Source organism: Hyla sarda, chromosome 8 (assembly GCF_029499605.1).
Source record: "Hyla sarda isolate aHylSar1 chromosome 8, aHylSar1.hap1, whole genome shotgun sequence".
Taxonomy (NCBI): domain Eukaryota; kingdom Metazoa; phylum Chordata; class Amphibia; order Anura; family Hylidae; genus Hyla; species Hyla sarda.
The window spans coordinates 37189942-37201946 of NC_079196.1; the positions used below are offsets into that span (position 1 = coordinate 37189942).

At 44.4% G+C, this 12005-nt stretch overlaps 1 protein-coding gene across 2 annotated transcripts in view; it reads left to right on the forward strand.

The window, feature by feature from the left end:
- Positions 1–529: 529 nt before the first annotated feature.
- GPD2 (glycerol-3-phosphate dehydrogenase 2) overlaps positions 530–12005 on the forward strand; it is a 302607-nt gene continuing 291131 nt past the window's right edge. For both annotated transcript variants that reach the window (XR_008847310.1, XM_056536600.1), the window contains exon 1: positions 530–695. The gene's annotated coding sequence lies outside the window, so the exon portion shown is untranslated. The remainder of the gene's footprint in view (positions 696–12005) is intronic.

The following is a 12005-nucleotide window of genomic DNA, read 5'->3' on the forward strand; positions in this document are numbered from 1 at the left end:
TTATTCTTTGGTTGTATCTATCTATCTATCTATCTATCTATCTATCTATCTATCTATCTATCATCTATCTAGATGAAATCTATCTATCTCATATCTATCTATCTATCTATCTATCATCTATCTATCTATCTATCTATCTCACATCTAGCCTTATCTATCTATCTCATATCTATCTATTTATCTCATATCTATCTATCTCATATCTGTCTATCTTATCTATCTATTTTATATCTATATCATATCTATCTATCTTATCTATCTATTTTATATCTATATCATATCTATCTAGCTCTCAAATATGTCATATCTGTCTACCTACCTACCTGTCTATCTCCTCACCCCCCGGCACTACATATCCCAGCACTCCCCCGCTCTCTGCCCACTCCTGGTACATCCTCACTTCTCAGAACTCTCCGTATCGAACATTCTGCTACATTGTAACACTAGCCGCGGCCTGTGATTGGCTGGCTCCGCCGCTTGCTCGCACCTGATTGGTCAGCGCCAACGCCACTCACGTGCCTGGAGCTGAGCTACTTCCGCGTCTGGATGCTGGGGCCTCCCGTGTGATGTCCTGAGGTCCAGGAGAAGAGGAGGTGATCGGGGACGGAGAGGAGCGGCCCCTGCCTGGAGACCACCGGGGCCACAGTGTAGGAGGAAGCCTGGTGGACTGAGCCCGACACCACACAGGGAGAGGGGTGAGTATGGGATTTCCCTGCATCATCCACTCCACATGTAACAACATACTGATGAGGAACATAGAGAGATGTATGGCCAGAACCCAGCACAGCTGCTGCAGAACCTCTTGGCATTCATTAACAGCATTAATACACTGATGACCTTTCTTCTCTGACATCAGGGATATGGTGAGATGACAGCGTTGACCTAGTCCAGTATGGAGTTTTGCGTTGACACTTTTGCGCAATGGTCGTACTTGGTGGAACGCATTTACTCTCACCTCTAAGGCCTGGGCTATGGGGCATCTAACGGACAGCGAGGGACCTTGTGCGGTGGTCCTGGCTGTAGGGGTGCTTTTAGGGTCAGAGTTGGGCGACATTAACATTCGCTATAGCAGTGATCCCTATCCCTAAAACTACTACTCCCATCATCCCAACAGCTCCAGAGCCACAGGTTAGGGGACCCTATGTTATAGCTATAGTGTTCCCCAACCAGGGTGCCTCCAGCTGTTGCAAATCTTCAACTACTACAATCACAACAGTTGCAGAACCACAGGAAGGGGAACCCTATGTTCTAGCTATATCGTTTCTAACCCAATGTGCCTCCAGCTGTTGCAAAACTACTCCCATCATCCCAACGGCTGCAGAGCCACAGGTTGGGGGACCCTATGTTATAGCTATAGTGTTTCCCAACCAGGGTGCCTCCAGCTGTTGCAAATCTCCAACTACTACAATCACAACAGTTGCAGAACCACAGGAAGGGGAACCCTATGTTCTAGCTATATTGTTTCTAACCCAATGTGCCTCCAGCTGTTGCAAAACTACTACTACCATCATCCCAACGGCTGCAGAGCCACAGGTTGGGGAACCCTATGTTCTAGCTATATTGTTTCTAACCCTATGTGCCTCCAGCTGTTGCAAAACTACTCCCATTATCCCAACGGTTGCAGGGCCACAGGATGGGGGACCCTATGTTATAGCTATAGTGTTTCCCAACCAGGGGGCCTCCAGCTGTTGCAAATCTTCAACTATTACAATCACAACAGTTCCAGAACCACAGGTATAACCCTATGTTTATAGATATATTGTTTCTAACCCAATGTGCCTCCAGCTGTTGCAAAACTACAACTCCCAGCATGCCCGGACAGCCGAAGGCTGTCCGGGCATGCTGGGAGTTGTAGTTTTGCAATCGCCAAAGTCTCCTTGGTCGGGAAACACTGATCTTGCTCCCAGGCACCATATGTCCGTCATACTCCAACCTTGACCTATGGGGTGAAGAAGACAACTGTGTAACTAAAAATTGCAGCAAAGTTTCCTTTCATGGCAAGAAATGGGCATAAATAGTCACCCTTCCCTAGGCACCACCCTGCCCTAGGCAAAGTCCAAGAAAGTATGGGACTACAGGAATAAACCAGATCGCTCCTCTCCCTTGTGTCTGGATAGTGAAGTTCTCCGCTAGTCGCTGTCATGCAGTAGGCACGCTGTGAACATGTGCTGGTGATAGAGGAAGCGTGACTAGACATGGCTGACTCATTATGCAATCAGTTACGTTCTATTCTATGGGAGAAGTCTATCTCTCTAATAAGGCTGGGTTCACATCACGTTATTGCCATACTGTTTTCAATCCGTTTTTCTAAAGAAAACCGTATGGCAAAAAAACGGATGGAACAGTATGGAAAAAAGTAAACCGTATGCGTTTTTAACCCCTTAAGGACGCAGGACGTAAATGTACGTCCTGGTGCGGTGGTACTTAACGCGCCAGGACGTACATTTACGTCCTGGTGCATAACCGCGGGCATCGGAGCGATGCCCGTGTCATGCGCGGCTGATCCCGGCTGCTGATCGCAGCCAGGGACCCGCCGGCAATGGCCATTAACCCCTCAGGTGCCAGGATCAATACAGATCCCGGCATCTGCGGCAGTGCGCGATTTCAATGAATGATCGGATCGCCCGCAGCGCTGCTGCGGGGATCCGATCATTCAGAACGCCGCACGGAGGTCCCCTCACCTTCCTCCTTCCGGCTCCCGACGTCTTCTGCTCTGGTCTGTGATCGAGCAGACCAGAGCAGAAGATCACCGATAACACTGATCTGTTCTAAGTCCTATACATAGAACAGATCAGTATTAGCAATCATGGTATTGCTATGAATAGTCCCCTATGGGGACTATTCAAGTGTAAAAAAAAAATCCCCTCCCTCAATAAAAAGTAAAACGTCAGTTTTTTCCTATTTTACCCCCAAAAAGCGTAAAAAAAATTTGTATAGACCTATTTGGTATCGCCGCGTGCGTAAATGTCCGAACTATTAAAATAAAATGTTAATGATCCCGTACGGTGAACGTCGTGAACGAAAAAAAAAAAAGTCCAAAATTGCTACTTTTTTAATACATTTTATTTTAAAAAATTATAAAAAAATGTATTAAAAGTTTTGAATATGCAAATGTGGTATAAAAAAAAAGTACAGATCATGGCGCAAAAAATGAGCCCCCATACCGCCGCTTATACGGAAAAATTAAAAAGTTATAGGTCATCAAAATAAAGGGATTATAAACGTACTAATTTGGTTAAAAAGTTTGATTTTTTTTAAGCACAACAATAATATAAAAGTATATAATAATGGGTATCATTTTAATCATATTGACCCTCAGAATAAAGAACACACGTCATTCTTACCATAAATTGTACGGCGTGAAAATGAAACCTTCCAAAATTAGCAAAATTGCGTTTTTCTTTTTAATTTCCCCACAAAAATAGTGTTTTTTGGTTGCGCCATACATTTTATGATATAATGAGTGATGTCATTACAAAGGACAACTGATCGCGCATAAAACAAGCCCTAGACTTAGTCCTTAAGGGGTTAAACAGTATACTGTTTTTAAAAGTGCATACAGTTCCGTCAGTTTTTATAGAAAAAAATGCGGTTGCAGAACAGTTTTTTAACCGGAGTCAAAACCGTGGTTGACCACAATTTTGTCTCCGGTTTAAAAACCGTACTGCAACCGCATACGTTTTTTTTTAACATGGACGTCAATGGGAACCCGTATGTATACGGTTCCATACGGGAAAAACGTATACGTTTTTACTTTGCACATGCGCATTTGCATCTTAAAGTCCCCACCCAACACCCCTCCCATTAAAAATGGACAACATTTTCAAAAACTTATGTTTTTTTTTCCTGTAAAAACGGATGGAACTGTATGCACTTTAAAAAACAGTATATGGTTTAAAAACGCATACGGCTTACTTTTTTCCATACTGTTCCATCCGTTTTTCTGCCATACGGTTTTCTTTAGAAAAACGTATTGAAAACAGTATGGCAAAAACGTGATGTGAGCCCAGCCTAAGCCAGTGTTTCCTAACCAGGATGCCTCCAGCTGTTGCAAAAACGACAGCTCCTAGCATTCTGGGAGTTGTAGTTTTGCAACAGCTGTAGACACCCGGGTTGGGAAACACTGCCCTAAGCAGAGGCAGTGATGTAACCGGTCGCTGTAGAGCGTAGGGATGTGTTCACACTAAGTAGATTGGCAACGGGGGCTAAAACATATTGGTTTACACAAGAGCCTACAAACTTTGGCGCTGACGTGAGACAAGGTTTTTATGGATAGGGTGCGTGGTTCTTCTACCCGACCCATTTTTTTGTTGTCACGGCGCATTAGCTTCTCTGCGAGTTCCAGCTTAGGTTGGGTTCACACTGCGCCTTTGTCTCCGTTTCACCGCTTCCGTCACAGTAAGTTTAATTACGTGGTATTCAAAAAACGTAGTCAGCTACGCTATTGTGTAGGGCCAAAATAGAAATACTTTACGTTAAAATGTAAGTCAATAGGAAATGGATGGTATCCGTTAGCACATATTACCGTATTTTTCGCCGTATAAGACGCACTTTTTCTTCTCCAAAACTGGGGGGAAAAAGTTGGTGCGTCTTATACGGCGAATACACCCCTATTGCGGCGGTCCCTGCGGCCATCAACGGCTGGGACCCGCGGCTAATACAGGACATCACCGATCGCGGTGATGCCCTCTATTAACCCTTCAGACGCGGCGATCAAAGCTGACCGCGGCGTCTGAAGGGAAAGTGACACTAACCCGGCTGTTCAGTCGGGCTGTTCGGGACCGCCACGATTTCACTGCGGCGGTCCCCAACAGCCCGACTGAATAGCCGGGTTAGTGCTTACAGGACACCGGGAGGGACCTTACCTACCTCCTCGGTGTCTTCTCCGTTCAGGGATCCCCTGTATGGCCGGCGCTCTCCTTCCTCGTCATCACGTCGTCGCGTACGTGCGTCGGCGTGCGTAACGACGTGATGGCGGCGACGGAGAGCGAGGATACCCGGCCGGCAGCAGAGACGTTCCGGAGCGACAGGGACACGGCGACAGCGATGGAGCGACATCCAGGGCAGCGGTGATGGGTCCGGAGCGGCGGGGACACGTGAGTATTACCTCCTATGCAGTGGTCTTCAATCTGCGGACCTCCAGATGTTGCAAAACTACAACTTTCAGCATGCCCGGACAGCCAACGGCTGTCCGGGCATGCTGGGAGTTGTAGTATTGCAACATCTGGAGGTCCGCAGGTTGAAGACCACTATAGGGTTCAAAATCTTTATTTTTTTAGATTTTGCACCTATAAATTGGGTGCGTCTTATACGCCGGTGCGTCCTATAGGGCGAAAAATACGGTAAGTTGTTTTCCTAAAAAACATAACAAAAACAAAAAAAAAACACAAAAAAGTTCAACGAAAACAAAAGCGCTCACAATTTTCATTTAAAGGGGTTGTTGTGTGTCGTGGATTTGGCTTTTTCCGGCCACCACTGGCCTGTTTGTGGGCACCAGAGTTGGACGGGAAAGCCGAAAGCAGCTAAAGCGGGGAAGTTATGCAATTTGTTTAACTCCCATTGACTTTAGTAGAAGTTAGGCAATTGGCGTAGCCCGTGAGCTGTGCTTTTGATGTAGTTCCCGGAGTTGTGAAAGCAGGGTAGCCTGCGGAGCTACTCCGTTTGCGCAACTCCCATTAAAGTCGCTTGGATAGGGGATAAGTTGCCTTTTGCTGCAGATGTCCTTTAAAATTGTGTTACGTCCCTGCTTTGGCTACTTTCGGCTTTTTTCCGTTCTAAACAGGCCAGAGGTTGCCGGAAAAAAAAGCCAATTGACAAGATGGGACAACCCCTTTAGTGTAGATGTTTTATACACTTGAAAAGGAAAAAAAACGTATACGATAACTGATGGTAATAAAGGGATGCTGCTTTGTGCCATATGACCGAATCCGTTTCCCATTGACTTACATTCTAAAAATAAAACAAATTGTAACATATAAATGTTTTAGGGACGTACACAATGGCGTAGCTGACTACCGTTTTTGCATACAGCCAGATTAAACGTGCTGTAAGGGAAACAGCAAAATGGAGACAAAAATGCAGTGAGCCCACTCTATGGTTACGCTGGGGAGATTTATCAATATGTGCCTGTGTGCAGCCATTTCACAGCCTTTTTTTATTTTTATTGCTGTGTTTTGGTTTCTGTGCACCAAATTTATCAATATATATATATATATATATATATATATATATATATATATACATTGAATTTTTTATTTTTTTTTAAAGTTATTTACAGGGTGGTAGTATTATCTGTGCTTCTATTATTTACAGTGAGGTACTACAATATGTTTTTTTTTGCATCTGCAGCTTTAAAAATTGCTGTTTTTCAATGCAGAAACTGTAAAATGACTACTTTATGTTCCAAATTGAAGGCAAAAACAACTTTGAACATAGCTATACAGGGAAAGACAGGGATGTAGTACTATATGTGCTTACATGATTTACAGGGAGATGCTGGGAGGCAGAAGTGTCCGAACTTACATTTTATATAGAGAAAGAGACAGGGAGGTAGCACTGTCTGTGCTTACAATATAAACAGAGAGAGACAGGGAGGCAGCACTATCTGTGTTTACATTATATGTATAGAGAGAGAGAGACAGGGAGGCAGCACTATATGTGCTTACAATATATACAGAGAGAGACAGGGAGGCAGCACTATCTGTGTTTACATTATATGTATAGAGAGTGAGACAGGGAGGCAGCACTATATGTGCTTACATTATATAAAGAGAGAGGGAGGCAGTACTATCTGTGCTTACTAATGACCTAAAGTAAAATTGTTCTAGGGATCTATGCCTTCAGTTTGACTCATTACATTCACGGTCAATCTGTTTTTTTTGGCATTTTTGATGCATTGTTTTGCTAAAGTTGTAACAAAAATGGCGCTATTTTACCATTATTTGCACAATAAAAGCGATTTTTGCAGACAGTATTAGTTACCCCAATGGTGCTTCCAGATGGTGAAGAGCCTTCAATCAGTGCTATAATTCTTTCTAGAACAATTTTATGTTTATTGCAATGATCCTTTACTAGATTTGCCTACAAAATGCAGAGTATGGATAAGTCTTTATGAAGTCATGTAAAGTAGGTGCACAGGCAAGCTGTTTCTCACTGCCAAGGTCCTTCCAGTGCACAGATGCCCATTGTTTTCAGTGGGTAACATGTATTGCTGCAGGTTTAGTGGGCACTTGCCAAGGTTTTCCCTATCCGAATACAAGGTATCATATTGGGCAGTCCTCTGAGCCGCAGCCCAAGTTGATTTTCTGTGCAAGGCTCCGAGCCGGTGGCTTTGACCTTCGGTGATCTATTGCGGCAAACAGTGACATGAGATGTTTCATGTCACTGACAGCAAGCAGAGATCTTAAAAATGTTAAGGAATCAAGGGGCAAACTATATTAGAAAATCATTTTTTTTTACAGCGAATAAACCTTATAGGCATGGCCAGCATCTTTGACTTTTCAGTCCACTTCATGAAGGAGATGCCAAGCTATTTTAAGTTAAGGGTCATCTGTGGGCACTAGAGATGAAGTCTGGCAGCTGGGATCTAAAATTATATGTTTATTCCTTGTGCACCTGTAAGTGATCTTCAGTCAGGCAGAAGCATCTTATACTGCTGGGACATATCACAGTACTGTCAGCATCATCTACAGTGGGCAAAAAAGTATTTAGTCAGTCACCAATTGTGCAAGTTCTCCCACTTAAAAAGATGAAAGAGGCCTGTAATTTTCTTCATAGATATACCTCCACTATGAGAGACAGAATGAGAAAAAAAATCCATAAAATCACATTGTCTGATTTTTAAAAAATGTATTTGCAAATTATGGTGGAAAATAAGTATTTGGTCAATAACAAAAGTTCATCTCAATACTTTGTTATATACCCTTTGTTGGCAATGACATAGGTTAAACGTTTTCTGTTAGTCTTCACGAGGTTTTCACACACTGTTGCTGGTATTTTGGCCCATTCCTCCATGCAGATCTCCTCTAGAGCAGTGATGTTTTGGGGCTGTCGCTGGGCAACACAGACTTTCAACTCTCTCCAAAGGTTTTCCAAGGGGTTGAGATCTGGAGACTGGCTAGGCCACTCCAGGACCTTGAAATGCTTCTTACGAAGTCACTCCTTCGTTGCCCACGCCATGTGTTTGATCATTGTCATGCTGAAAGACGCAGCCACATTTTATCTTCAATGACCTTGCTGATGGGAGGAGGTTTTCACTCAAAATCTCACGATACATGGCCCCATTCATTCTTTCCTTTGCACGGATCAGTCGTCCTGGTCCCTTTGCAGAAAAACAGCCCCAAAGCATAATATTTCCATCCCCCATTCTTCACAGTATGTATGGTGTTCTTTGGATGCATTGCGGCATTCTTTCTCCTCCAAACACGAATAGTTGAGTTTTTACCAAATAGTTCTACTTTGGTTTCATCTCCCAATACTCTTCTGGATCATCCAAATGCTCTCTAGGAAACTTCAGACTGACCCAGACATGTAGCAGGCATGACATTACGGAAGCCTGCTGGGGGACCACTTCCGCCCTCACATGGTTGCAGCACTGTGATGAATAGAAGACCTCAGGCTCTGTGCATGTTTCAGTCTGTGTTGCTATCAGTGAGGCTCTCCTGCAGCTTTCAGTCTGTGAGACTTTCTGTGAGAATCTGTGGAGCTTTCACTTTCTGTGCAGCTGTCAATCAAGCTCAGTGCAGAAAAACACTTCCTGAGTTTGGACTCCTGCCAGGCCGGGAGGAGACCAAACTCACTGTATTAATTGTGGCAGGGAACAGAACAGAGCCACCTAGTGCCCGTTTTTTATTTTATATTTTAAACATATTTATGTTGGTAATTTTAAAAGCAAGTGAATAGGAAAGTGTCTGCTAATTACACAAGGAACAATATATTAAAAGTTTTATTTGGTGACAGGTACTTTTTAATGTCATGTGACAGCAGAGTTTGCTCTAGACTTTGTGAAGCCTTAGGTGAAAGTCGAACATGAGGCCCTGACTGACATTCATAATAAAAATATGCCCCAGTAGGTAGGTAATCCTTGCTATTGGGTACCCCAGTAGTTAGGTAGGGTATCCCCCCTATAAGGTAGAAGCTCCCAGTGGTTAGGTAAATAGGGAATCCTCCTATTAGGTTTAAAGGACTACTCCACTGCCCCAGCGTTCACAACATTTTGTTCCGAACGCAGGGTGCAGGCGGTGGGGTCTTGACATCACGGCCACGCCACTCGTGATGTCACGTCACGCCCCCTCCCATAGGCTTTCATTGAGGGGGCGGGGTTTGATGTCACACGGGTGTGCCCGTGACATCACGACCTTGCCGCTTACTCCCAGCGTTCAAAGCGGTGCCATTTCACGGTGTACACTTCAGCTGGCCCACCTTGGTGGGCCAGTTTAAGCGTACACCGTGAAACGGCACCATAGCCCCGATCAACATCCCCCTGTCTGTACCGTCCACCCTGATCCTGCACTGTATGTATTTTCGACTTTGTTGAATAAAGAAGATTGAAGAAGACGCATGTGGTGAGTTGCCCTGTTTATTTCCTACTTCGCTGGTGCTTGTATATTGGACTGACAGTTATACAGAGAGCACCATCTGGCGCAGGTCAGCTAGCAGAGGTACTGACATATTGGCTTATTGCATAGGCAGCAGTGCCGAGTGTTTCCGTCTTCTACATATGAGGAATAAAATAAAAAAATAAAAGGTTTCGCCTCTCCTCCATTCCTGCGCTGAGGCCTCTTCATTATTCGCTCCATTATCCGGACTAGACCAGGTCCTGCACCATTCTGGATAATAGAGTAAAGCAAAAGGTCCTGCACCACTCTGGATAACGAAGCGAACAATGAAGAGGCCTCAGCGCAGGAACAGAGGAGAGGTGAAAGCGTTTTTTATTATTTTTATCGTCTGTGGGCATCAGGGACATTTGCAACTTCTCGTGCAAATGTACAGTATCGGTTTTGGGACATCCATTCTCTTGATGGAACCTCCAGACATTGCGCTATCCCATTGACAGTTAATGGAGTTTTGCGCGGTGCCGCTCCATTCACTCGGTGGAAAAGTGACCTCCGTTCTTGGGTTCAGTGGAGGGGTCCTAGCAGTCGGACCCCCATGGATCAGCTAGTTGTCACCTATCCTGTGAATACAGAAAAAAAGTTGTTCTTAATCTCTATAATATCAGCTGGTTTGGTTATCCTTTCCAGTATCGGATTGAACACACCAAGTAGGAATGATGTGTCCAGTGAGTGTCCTGTTAATGATTGGTGATCTGGTGTGGGCTCCATTCATCTGTACAATCTGCCAACCCAGCAACTCCCCGGTCTGTCACCCAGCTTCTAATGATTCCATTACCGGGACTGACAGGGCAGCTGGCGGTGTTGGGTTTGTCGTCGCTGCCCGGCTCCTGACAGATTCATTGCTTGAAGTTGCCTCATAGGATAAAACCTGTTCTGTAACCTAGAAGACTGTTGTGTGTTCCTCCTGTTGTTAGTACTGTCACCTTGGATATAGAGGTTCTTGTCCTAGTGACTCATTTATTTTTATTTGTTATTAAATATGAGGTGATGTGCCCCCCTACTGTGAATGAGAAGGGTATTAAATGGGTATTCTAAGTTAAAGGGGTTATTCAGCAAACAAACAAACATATCTCCTATATATCTCCTGATCACTGGGGAGAGGAGGGGGGATCCGACCACTGGGAACACCACGACTTCAGGCATAAAGCTCCAGCTCTCCCAGCTGCATGTGGCTGCAGACAACATACACTTCATGTTCTGTCTATGAGAGCGCTGAAGATACTATAGTTCCACGTACGTTCCATCTGCTGCTCCATACAGCTGGGAGGGCCAGGTTCCTCTTCTAGAGATCTCTGTGGGTCCCAGTGTGGGAGCTGTAGTTTTGCAACATCTGAAGTTTCGGGGTTTGGAGACCACTGCCCTGTCCTGTGGAAAGGGGATAAGTCTTTTGTGGCTGGATAAACCCTTTAAATAACTTAATAACAGGATAGGGGAAGTTATCCATATATGCTGGGAGATGTAGTTTTACAACATCTAGAGGTCCATAGTTTGGAGACCACTGATCTATCCTGTGGAAAGGGGATCATTTTATTTCAGCTGGATAACACCATTGCCCGGGAGTTCATCCCTGTACCTCTGACCGCCCGTTCTTTCCTTGTATGCACCTTGTCTACTCGTTGAATAAAGAAGACTTTTTATACGCTGATGGTCAGTGCCCTGCATTTCTTTCTAATATACAGGGTGGGCCATTTATATGGATACACCTTAATAAAATGGGAATGGTTGGTGATATTAACTTCCTGTTTGTGGCACATTAGTATATGTGAGGGGGGGGGGGACTTTTCAAGATGGGTGGTGAACATGGTGGCCATTTTGAAGTCGGCCATTTTGAATCCAACTTTTGTTTTTTTAATAGGAAGAGGGTCATGTGACACATCAAACTTATTGGGAATTTCACAAGAAAAACAATGATGATCTAGATTTTAACGTAACTTTATTCTTTCATGAGTTATTTACAAGTTTCTGACCACTTATAAAATGTGCTGCCCATTGTGTTGGATTGTCAATGCAACCCTCTTATCCCACTCTTCACACACTGATAGCAACACCGCAGGAGAAATGCTAGCACAGGCTTCCAGTATCCGTATACACTGCTATATACTACTATATACAATGCAGGAGAAATGCTAGCACAGGCTTCCAGTATCCGTAGTTTCAGGTGCTGCACATCTCGTATCTTCACAGCATAGACAATTGCCTTCAGATGACCCCAAAGATAAAAGTCTAAGGGGGTCAGATCGGGAGACCTTGGGGACCATTCAACTGGCCCACGACGACCAATCCACTTTCCAGGAAACTGTTCATCTAGGAATGCTCGGACCTGACACCCATAATGTGGTGGTCACCATCTTGCTGGAAAAACTCAGGAAACGTGCCAGCTTCAGTGCATAA